The sequence below is a fragment of the Poromitra crassiceps genome (genome assembly GCF_964638095.1).
Source record: "Poromitra crassiceps genome assembly, chromosome: 7".
Classification (NCBI taxonomy): Eukaryota; Metazoa; Chordata; class Actinopteri; order Beryciformes; family Melamphaidae; genus Poromitra; species Poromitra crassiceps.
Genome location: NC_139628.1, coordinates 2,298,419 through 2,310,842, shown reverse-complemented (window position 1 = coordinate 2,310,842; position 12,424 = coordinate 2,298,419).

Below are 12,424 nucleotides of genomic sequence, written 5' to 3'. Positions count from 1 at the left end.
GTGTGCGGGGGGGGGGGGGGGTGATTGAGGGTGGTGCCGTGCCCACGGGGTTGTGCTTCGGGGGAACGGGCACTGCACTAGTAATCAGGGATGCACGATATTTATCGGACTGATAAATTATCGGCCGATATGGCCATTTTGCATTATTATTTATTATTCCAATGACATTTTAGCCGATAAATAGCCCCCGATAATACGGCACCAACTTGGCTTTGTTTTGCATTGGAAGCAGAGCATTGTTGTCGCGTGCTCATGATGTCACAAGCAGCTGCGCGAAACATGGCTGTTCACAGTTTCAGTTGATAACAAAACAACGCTATTGCAATTTGCAATACATGTCCCGCAAGGTTTCTGAGATGAGGGGAAGTCTGAGCTGGCGTTACGTTAAACCAAACGTGGGGAAGATGCAGTGGATTTGTTTAGCTTTAACATACAGTCAATGGCATTAACGTTAGCTCTTGTGGTGGCTAACGTTAGCTAGCTGGTTGTAGCCTACCTAGTAGTTCAGCAGGCAGCGGTCCTCAAGCTTGTTGTGACCAAACATCGTATCGTCCATATCGCTAGTAGCACAGGACAGTCCGCAGCCAGCCATCCAAATTACTGGTGTGACCGCCGGCCAGACTCACTCGTCCCGGAATCGGAGTCACAAACAGATGGAATTAAAATGTGTCAGATGGTGGTTTTGTACGCGGGAGACAAAGCTACGGCTTCAGCAGACGAGTTCTGACTAACGTTAGGTTGGCTGGCATCATAGGTGTAGTGCCGGTAGAACGCGGGGGAACGACATTCCCATACTTCTCCAAGCAGTGTTTTGTGTGTGTCAACGGTTCCATGTCGCTGTTCCGACCTCTCGCTGTTCCGACCTCCCCTCTCCCAGACCCCATGCCTAAACCTAACCTCCCCCAGACCCTAACCCAAAACCTAACCTCTCCCACCCCCACGCCTAAACCTAACCTCCCCCAGACCCTAACCCAAAACCTAACCTCTCCCACCCCCCACGCCTAAACCTAAGGTCGGCATTGCGAGTGGTCGGCATAGCGGGTGGACACTGTGTCAACGTGTGTGTGTATGTGAAGCCAATAAAACTAGTGAATCTGGACAAAGTTGTCATTCGTCTATATTTAAGGTGGGCTGAATGATTCACATGGCATCAACTCGTGGCTTGAACTAAGGAAACATTCCACCTTCACTAATATTTAAGGTGGGCTGAATGATTCACCACTCGTGGTTTGAAGGAAGACGGAAACACTCCACCTTAGCTAGTGGCATTTTCAGCATCAAAATATGTTTTTTTTCTCCCAGTAGGCTACCTCACGATAACAAGTAAAGATGAAAAGGCAGCCAAACATCCTTTCATTTTTCGGACCAGTTGCTAAAAAGGTACGTTTACAATCATTTAGAAACAATGTTAAAAGCTGTTTTGGCACCAGGCAGGCACACGCCCCCTTAAGCCTGGAGCTAACAGTCAGGTAGGTTGGTTAGCTTCTGACGCTAGCTGCTAGTACTAGCAGAATTAGCACCAGCAAATGCTGTTAAAATATGCAATATGTACCTGGTAGATTTGCTTTACTCACCACTATACTATTGTATTGCACTGATTTATTGAACTATTTTGAATAAACCAGCCCTTCATGAAGTGTTCATAGTGTTATAAGTTTAATTTGCTTAATTTCTAATGAGCAATTGATTCATGTGGCAGTGCTTAGGCTACTATTTTAAATGTTTACTGTTTATGTGACGCAGCCTGACCAGTCAGTGGACGGTGGACCGGTTCACATAGGAGTTGTAGGATCACATGACAGTAAAATTGACCAATTATTATCGTTCCTAACAGTAAATGGGTGGGCCAAATCAGCTACGCACGGAAGCACACTGAAGTATTATCTGATATAATAATAGACCACCAACGTTGATTCACTTGGTTCCTTTACTGAGCATGTCTGGCAACGTTACAGCTCCAACAAGAATGTTTACATCCGGGTGACGTATTACGTCGTACCACGCACTGTACAGGTCTTAAAGGCATATCACAACATCCCCCCTGTTTAGCTGGAGTGCCCCACAGATGATAACAAAACATATTATAACAGTCCTGTAGAATAGTAAACAACTAAGTTTCAGTTTGCAGCATATATCTTCAATATCAATTTACCACACATATGGGTTAGGTTTAAGTGCAATTGTTGTTACTATAAGATTTTTTTTTTCTTCTTCTATAAACGTATATATGAACATGAACCTATATAAAATATAGAAGACCTCAGCAGAGTAGACTGTTGCTGCTCAAGGTGTTATTAGACTAGTCTACACATAGTCTTTGTAGTGAGCTGGTCTTGTTACAGTCCTTCCAGATCTTGTGCGTGTTGGATTTGGACTCCTGAGTTCCTGTGTGTCTGTTCCTACTTTGCGGGGTGGTGTCGTTGACACCTCTGCTGGGTCACTGTGACTCTTGTTAGCTTCGTCTTGATGTTCAGGCTCTACAAAGCGGATCTTCTTTGTGATTTTCTGCACATGTGGATTGTACAGCTCACGCAGATGGCTCCTGCAACGCCTGACCTTGTTTCCGTTTGGTGTTTGAACAATGTAGCTCCTTGGCTCATTGCACTTTTGCAGAACAATTGCAGGGTGCCATGTTCCTCTCTCTTTATTGAGCACAGTCACATACTGTCCAGGGCAGAGCGGTGGGAGTTCCCTGCGGCTGCTTTGGTCATGATGCTCCTTCATGTCAGCTGTCCTCTGTTCTAGGTGCAGTCGGTGTCCCTCCTTGCCTGGCTCTGTTCGACTCGGCAGCAGAGTGGTGACAGGTCTCCCAAAGATCAGTTCTGCGGGTGATGGTAGCTTACTATCAATGGGTGTCGCCCTGACTTGTAGTAATGCTATTTGTAGATCACCTCTATGTTTCAGTGTTTTCTTCACTATTGATTTGATGTGCCGCACATGCCGCTCGATGAACCCGTTGCTTTTTGGGTAGTGGGGTGAGCTTGTAATGTGTCTGATTCCCCAGTCTGCGACAAAGTCCTTGAAGGCTTGCCCTGTGTACTGCGGTCCATTGTCTGTCAGTATCTCGTCAGGGCGCCCGAATAGCGACATGTACGATCTCATTTTCTGGGTAACTGCCTGGCTAGACACAGGCATGGGTATTTCATCTACAATCGGATATTTTGAATATCTGTCCACTGTCAGTAAGTACTGGCGGCCATTGATTTCAAATAGATCGGATGCTAGAGATTGCCACGGCTTTGACGGTATGTCGTGCGGGTTAAGAGGCTCTTTTGGATTCGCATCTTGATGCTCCGCACATACATCACAGGATCTGCAAACTCTCTCAATGTCATCGTTCATCTTTATCCAGTACACGCTTTCTCTTGCAAGACGACGTGTTTTCTCAATGCCTTGATGGCCTACATGTAGCTGTTTTAGGATATCTTCGGTCATGGAGTCTGGAATTAGCACCTGTCGCCCTTTGAATATGACTCCTGACTCCATTGCGAGCTCATCTCTGAACGACCAATAACCACGCAGGTCTTTTGGCAGGTCCTTTATGCTCTCTGGCCATCCATGGTGGATTAGTTATTTTAGTGCATTGAGTCTGGGGCTCATTGCAGTGTCTGTACGGAGAGCGGCCTGTTTTTCAGAGGAGAAATTTATTATTGCGACAGTGTGCAGCTCTGGGTCCTCGATTTCTGCCTCTATTCCGTCTATGCGCTCGTCTAGCTCTATGTCACCATGGTTCTCTGGGTTTGGTAACCGGCTGAGGGTATCTGCCAGGATCATTTGTGCCCCAGGCCGGTATATGACTTGGTAGTTATACCCTTGTGTCTTTACCAGCATGCGCTGGAGTCGCGGTGGTGCAGAATGCAGTGGTTTCGCACATATGGTGACGAGTGGTTTGTGATCGGTTATCACTATGAACGATTTACCGTACAGGTATGTATGGTATCGCTGGATCCCATAAACGATGGCTAACATTTCGCGTTCGATATTGCTGTATCTTGACTGGCAGTCTGTCAGTGTTTTCGAGCCAAAAGTTATGGGCCTGTCATTCTGTACCAAGGCTATGCCTAGGCCTTTCTGTGACGCATCTACTTCAAGAGTTAGTGTTGCGTTTGAGTCATAGTATTTTAAACAGGCGTCATCTGTGATTGTTGACTTCAAGTCATCAAAGCATTTTTGGTGATCTATGTCCCATGTCCACGGCACATCATTTTTTAGCAACCCTCTCAGAGTGTGTGCTTTTTCTGCTAGCTTTGGTATGTATGGTGATAGGTAGGTCAACAACCCTATGAACCTGTGTAGGTCATCCTTGTTTTCGGGAGTTGGCATTTTTTGTATGTCCCTGACCTTAGCTGGGTCCGGCCTGATGCCGCTGGCTGTGTATATGTTGCCAAAGAATGAAATGCAACTCTGTTTTATGGTGCATTTGTCACTGTTGAACACCAGACCTGCCTCAGCTGCTCGTTCCATTAAGTTGACCAGGTTTCTGTCGTGTTCTTCCTCATCTTCTCCGTAGACTGCTATGTCATCGGCTATGCTGACCACGCCCTGGAGACCTTCGAGGATCTGATCCATCTTGGCCTGAAAGAGATCTTGAGCGACACACAGTCCAAATGGCAAGCGTTTCCAGCAGTACCTGCCAAAAGGAGTACGAAACGTTGTCAGGAGTTGTGAGTCTTCATCAAGGTGTATCGACCAGTATCCTGCTTTTGCGTCTAGCTTGCTAAATAATTTTGCATTTGCAAATTTCGGGTTAAGTTCTTCCACAGTTGGAATATTGTGTGGGCACCTCTTAAGGCTGGCATTTAGCTTTTGGGGGTCTATACATATTCGAAGGGAGCCATCCTTCTTGGTGCTAAATGCAAGGCTGGAGCACCAGTCTGTGTGCTCCTCCACCTTTCGTAGCACGCCTTGTTCGACAAGGTTGTTTAGTTCTCCTTGGAGTTTGTCTTTGATATGTATGCTACATTTTCGCGGTGGGTCTATGAATGGCTCAGCGTCTTCTTTTAAGAGAAGTCTAGCGGTTCCACTAAAGTTACCAATTTTATCAAACTGGTCTGGGTATGCTCTTTTTAGGTCTGCACTGGTCGTTATGCGTTTTAGTGGATTCATCTTTCTATCGTGCGTTCTTTTCACGTCATTTGTTTTCTCTGTTATGGCATCTACATTAACAGTTACGATATTTAGCAGTTCACTTGTGGGTAGGCCAACTATAGCTGGCCCTGGTACATCCACTACGTAGAACCTAGCATTAACCCATTTGGATTCTCTGTGCTGGCATGGAATGTCTATAGTTCCAAGGCACGGTATCTGGTGACCACTGTATGCAGTTAGCTTTATGTTATTTTTCTTTAACCTGTTGTGGGCCTGTGATTCATCACCGTACATCTGTTTGTATGTACGGAGTGGAAGCGTATTCCCTGACGCCCCCGTGTCGATTTTCAGGCGGAGAGTGTGTCTATGACCCGGTAGGTCTGGTGGTCTCACATTCAAGACTGTGTATGCCTCCTCTCTCGGCGGTCTACAGTCGATGCTGTGCATGCACTTGTCACTGATGGTGATGGAGTAGAACTGTTTCTGGTATGTGCAGTCTTCCCCGTCCTCTTCACCGTCCACTGCATCGATGTGTGACTCGTTGCGTCTGTGGTCATTTCTGGAAGTCGGGCGTCTGTAGAACTTGTCTTGTGGTGGTCGAGACTTGCTTCTCTGGTCCCGTTTGACGTGATGCTGTTGTTGTTGTTGTTTCTCCTGTCTTTTCTTTCTGCAGCATCTCGCCCAGTGTCCTTTGATACCACAAGCAGAGCATTCATCTTTGTATGCAGGGCATTGACGTGGCTTGTGGCTTTTCCCACAGTTTTGGCATGTTCGTCCTCTATCCACAGCATGGACTTTTTCGGTATAAGATAGACCAAGTTGCTGTAGCTGCTCATTTCCTGCTGATAGAGCTTCGTATTTTCGTCCCTCTGCAAGTACATCAGCTAAAGAATGACCTTGGGGTTTGCTGTAAAGGTCATTCCTGAGAGCATCATGGGGTGTACTAGCAATAATAAGCTCGATCAGACGCTCATTAAGCTCTCCATCAGTGAACTGGCATTTTTGTGCCAAGGTTCTAGCTCTGGTCACAAAATCATCAATGCTCTCATCCGTTTTCTGTCTGTACTGCATCAGTTGTAGCCTATGGATCCTGAAGTTCACATTTAATTTCAATTGGCTCTCAAAGAAATTCCACAGGTCATCAGGCTTTTTCTTTTGAGCTTCACTGAGCCCACTGGCATTAAGCCTTCTTAGTCCATCATCTCCAATGCCACGACATATTTTCCTTGCCTGTTTGGCTGCATCTGTTATTCCCTCATCTTCCATATAAAGATTCATCTTTTGCTTAAACAGTGAAATAGCCTCACTCAGATCCGGGTCGGACCAGTTCATGGTTGGGAATTGCGATGCCATCTCGTCTGCACACAATTAGCCTAGCTCCCGCTAGCTATCAGCACTGCAGCTCCAAACAGCGATAGTAATTATCCTCGGACAATCAGCTGTTTATGTCTCGTCGGGCACGGAGCGGCACCTCTCGCCGTTTATGCGCGGTAGTTTTCCGCTGCCACCATGAAGTATTATCTGATATAATAATAGACCACCAACGTTGATTCACTTGGTTCCTTTACTGAGCATGTCTGGCAACGTTACAGCTCCAACAAGAATGTTTACATCCGGGTGACGTATTACGTCGTACCACGCACTGTACAGGTCTTAAAGGCATATCACAACACACACCGGTCCGCTTTCTCAGTTTCTGCACATGCGCAAGCGGTGTAAATTTTACTATGGAGCTACTTCTGCAGTGTCTAGGACACAATAAGTTAAGTCGTGTGTGTCAGTGTAGTGTGTGTGCGTGCCGGGGGACCTGTGCGTGTGTTGGGGGAGGGGGGAATTCCGCATAATAGGTGCGTTCCCCTAGCCTGGTAAACCGCCCGTCACGTGAACTCACATTTCATTTGGTTCTCCGTGACGGTCTGGACCCGCACAGGCAGTTTAAGATGATTGGTCGAGCCATGCCGGGCCAACGAATCAGCGGCGGCCGTAGGCGGGCAGGCTCGTCTGGGCAAGTAGTGGGTACATGGTCTTTGTAGTTCTTTTCACTCGTCAACATCGCGGAAGTGACAGGCAGTCTGAATGAAATTGAATGTAATGTTCCCAATTCTATGTATTAAATTCTAAAAAACGACCCTCAACATTTGGGAAGGCTAAGCCACACAACTAGTTCGTTATAATCTAACTAAACGCTTCGAAGGTGACTTTACGACCGCGAGGACTCAATCAATGAATACCACGGAGATCATCCACAGGCACCTTCCGCGATCTGATTGGTTGAAGTTAACACCCACCAGCGGTGATAGACAGATGGGTCATCCAATCACCTGCCAAGTAGCTTGGACAAAGTGCCCGCCTCCGTCAGCGGGTCTGGTGACTTCAAACCCAGATCGACTGGTTTAGTGAAACCTATGTGGAGCTATACCGTCCATCTGGCAGCGTCAGGTTAGCGTTCCCCCACTTCTCAAGATAGCACTACACCTCTGGCTGGCATGACAATGACATCTTAGCGTCTAATGTTAGCATCGCTAGCGGGATGATGGCTAACTATCAAGCAAATTCTGGGATTACTACCATTACCCAACATGTAATTCAAGATCGCTCAAATGTGTTGACAATATGACTATGCTGTCTGTTAATGTTAGACCATCTAAGAGCAGCTATCTGCTACGGTTTTTCACTGTCTGCAGTGCACAGTGAGACTATCATTTCACAGCACACTGTGGGATATGTCACTACACTAATCACACAGTAATCATGACCACCATTACATGTTAGGCAAACTACGATGACTAAATACATGGTTATCGAGTCATTCTTATCTGGTAAGACATTCATAGTGCATCATGAGAATGGTAGCCTACTTTAATTGAATTAAACTAAATTGTAATGTATCAGAGATTAATCATTGTGTCCTTAAATGTGCTCCTAACCTTTTCAACTTAGGAGCATAATGTAAGGTGATAATCACATCACAGACACCCAGTTCATAAATGCTGCAATACTTAAAATGCAAAGGCCTCCATCAGTGGGCCATAGGCTAAATCCCCACTGTGTTAACTCAGTTGGTGATAGATAGTGACTTAACAGACATTTATTGACATGAAAATCTTTGATCGCATCATTTAATAATTTGCCAATATGTATACAAAATGACAAAGAAGGTAACGCTTAAAATGTATTATTGCGGTGCCAAAAGGCATGGTGAAAAATCTGGGTGCACCTAAATTATGTGCTGGTGCACCTAAAATAAAAAGTAAGGTGCACTGGTACACCTAGTGTAAAAAGTTAGTCTGGAGCCCTGTTTTGTGTTCACAATAGTGATCTCAATTAGATTTGGTTAGGTCAGAGCTATGGAATATTAAATCATCCATGTTTGCTCACTACATCTGCCCTTTCTTTATTTCTTTATTTCTTTTTTACCCCAGGTGTGCATAAAATACAGGTTATTTTTTTAAATACAAAAATGTTAAATAATTATCGGTTTATCGTATCGGTTATCGGCCAGGAGAAGCATATATTTATCGGTTATCGTATTGGCTCTAAAAATCCATATCGTGCATCCCTACTAGTAATACATCAATACAGACTGGTTATTTGGCCCAGTGTTATGAAAACATATAGCCTACACAGGCATACACTCAGTCAGACTGCCCTTGAGAAACCACAATCCCACTCTTCTACACGTAACTGCATCCCCTAATCAAAAAAACTAAACAACAATTATTCTAACACAAACGCACAATAAACAACTTGACAAAAACACATAAATACGTGGGTTACAACACATACAATAAACCCATCATAAATACATACACAAATCACTACAATAAAAGCAGACAATAACAATATATGATTTACAATAGCATCTCAGTATGACAACACTCACTAACACATTGCATTCAGACGATGTCTCGTCACACACATGGTCTATGGGTCAACGTTTGTTCCTGTTTGTTCTCTTTATTTGGCGGTTTGGTAGCAGGCTCTGGCAGTGCCTATTACCAAAACACAGCTTCCTACATTACGTAAAATGTGTGATAATTGGCCTAGGCTATAGGACGAATCAGTGTGACGTCACTTGACACCCAGAAATGCGGAACCCTGTGGTTAATAGTATGAGTTGTGCCAAACAAACGATATCTCAAAAACTATACATCACATTGCTTATATTTTGACATTCTGAGTGAGAGCAGAAGTAGCTCAAGAGTTTGATGTATAATATATGCATGTCATGTTAAAGTTGTGTGAACTGTGGCAGTTTTAAAAATGTAAACAGAGTTAACTAGAGTCAGACATTCAAGCCTTGGCCACTTGGGCTCCATAGGGTTCCATTGCCGTTGCCACCCAGTGACGCGGTTTGTTTACCAAAATACTGATCCCTCATATTTAACCCTCTCTCCACAGACAGTCAGTGCTGACTTGACACTGACACTGTCAAACTCTACAGACCCGCTTCTGTCCTACTAGTTCCTGCTTTCGTCTACCCTACTTTCACTTACACCCGTTATGACTTTTGAAACATTTTCTGAAAATCATGTTTTAAAAAGTGTTCCTCATTTGTGAAGATTATCTTGCTGAACACAAACTTCGCTGCTTCATAAACTTTTGATAACCACAAACCTTATTTCATGCAGATTTGACTGAACGAACCAGCAGCGCAGATCTTCCTCCTGCAAAAATATGTCATCCTCATTGCACAAGGAAATAGTTAAGGGCTCGTTTGAGTTGACTGCCGCCTCACCTGGAAAGCAGACGAGAGCAGCCGAGCCCAGTCAGGCGAGGCGAGGCGTCAACAAGTCGAACACCCCCGCAGCACACCGGTGTGACAGCAAGCTTAACTGGTCGCTCCACTATCCTGTCTCCATACGTGTGCGTGTGATTGTTGTTTACTTATTGCAGCAGCTGTTGTGCACCACAACTCCACAATGAAAACTACCCTTCTTTGCTTTTTACCATCTTTTAATCTCCACTGTCTGTGCCTGTCCAACAAATAAATAAACTCAACTAAACACAGGATAGCATGTGTGTGTGCCAAATCTCTCGGTGGGTGTGACTGTGGTGTTGGAATGAAACCCGCCTACTCTCTTCCTACTTCCTGGTGTTAAAATATTGAATTAAATTAAATTATTGTGGGAGGGTCTATGACTCTGCAGACAGAGAGCCAAGTAGGGCACTAGAACCTGTAGAAGGCATAAATAGGGGTGGAGCAATTGAGGAAGTCCTTTGTCCTCCATTATCCAAAAGCTGGCAACAGAAGCAGGTTGCTGCTGGTGTGAAACAGATGCAAGGTGTATGTTTGGCTTGACTGGCAAAGGGAACCGACAAGTAGAAGCGGAGTTGACAAATAATTCCAGTGGAAGGTGCCATTTTGTTTAGAGAGTATGGGGAGCTGATTGGGCCATGTCATAGATTTCAAAGAGACAACAAGCTGCTGTTTAGGGGCCACGCTGCTGTAGGCCAACCACTGTTTTCCTGACTCTAAAATAATCTAGTTACACCACCTCTGTAGGGTAGGGACCAGTCCAGCGTATTTTATATTCACTGTATGTGTATCATTCAAGTAGCTACTGTTCTCCCTCAGCTTTGACCAGAGTAAATTGGTCGGCCCAGGCATAAAGTAAGGTGCACTACTGTGATTGGTGTGCCTTTGGCCTTGATTGTGGCATTCCTTAGTGTCTTTCGAATCTCTGACTTGCTTGTAGTGGTTTGAACCCGAGTCCCATTTGAACTTCACAGAGTGAAGGGGTACGGTGGCTCAGTGGTAGAGCTGTCGCCTCAGTCAAAAGGTCTTGAGTTCGATTCTCGCCTGGGACACTGTGGGCGCTGTGGTTGTTTCCCCCCCCATATCTTCAGTGCCTACTGCCCAGGTGGGTTATCTCGTCGTAAGGGCCTTTCTCTCTGTGACTCTCTTCTCGTCCCTGGCACCTCAATGGTGGAACGAGCTTCCACCTTCGGTCAGGACAGCTGAATCACTGCCGATCTTTCGGAAAAGACTAAAGACACACCTTTTCAGGCTCCATCTGGGCCCTTCTTGATCTAACTTCGTTCTCTCTCTTTCCTTATTAAAAAAAAAAAAAAAAAACCTAACCTAAACTTGTACCACTAACCTAAACTTGTACCACTGTTCCTTCAGAAGTTGTAGTTGTCATAGACTGTGCTCCATAGTTGATTGCTCTATTGCTGACAAAAAATGTGTTATTGTAAGTCGCTTTGGATAAAAGCGTCTGCCAAATGACGTAATGTAATGTAATGTAATGTAATGTAATGTGTGGAGTTTGCATGTTCTCCCCGTACCCCCAGGGGGTTCCTCCGTATATAACCCCCCCACTAAAAACATGCAGAAGATCAGATCGTCATCGTCATCCGACCAGTGACGACCAGTGTTGGGCAAGTTACTTTCAAAATGTAAAATACTACATATTACTAGTTACTTTCATTTGAAAGTAATAAGTTACTTTACAATATTACTTTCTGTGTAGAGTAACTTGTTACTTATTACACTACTTTTGCATTACTTTTACCAAAACAAGGAGCAGCAGCAGAATGACATCGCCGCCCCAGAACCATCCCGAAAAATAATTTTAACCGCCTTGAAGTCAGTGTAAACAATACAAAATTCTAAATGTTATCCTTTTATTTTGTTATTGTCATCTATAGTGGTTATTTGCATAAAAACAGTTTGATTAGGAAATGATTGTATCTTTTTATCTGCTTTGATTTAATAAAATGTAACTCAATTTGTAACTTGAGTTACTTGACAAAGTAACTGGTATAATATTACTGAAATCCTATAAGTAATAAGTTATATTACTGAGTTACTGCTAAAAGTAATATATTACATGTAATATGTTACTTTTGTAATGAGTTACCCCCAACACTGGTGACGACAACATCCGAAGTTGGTCCCCGGGCGCTGTACGAGAAAGCGACCACTGCTCCTGGCCTCTGCTATCACCGGCACATTACATTTCAGCTCTATAGGGTTGCCGCCAGAATGAACCGTTTGCCCCATGGATCTTTCGGTCTGTCCAGAGTGCCCGAGATGGTATGGCACTTCAGCATCAGTGCTTCTCAAGGCCGGGTCCCGTCAATCACCGTGAATCTGCCCAGACTTCCCCATGGTCTGGCCTCAGCTGCGCCAGCAGGGCTATGAGCAGTCCGTAGTAGCAAACGGGCGTTTGTTGGGGGAAAAAGATGGTCGCTATCTGATGACATCATCACCGGCCGTCACCGTATCTTTTCATTCAAATAGCTACTAATAATGCTTGCATTCCCATGAATTATTGGCTTGTTATTTTTTAAATAATTGTCCCTGAAAGGGCTGAAAGTGTTGAAGCTA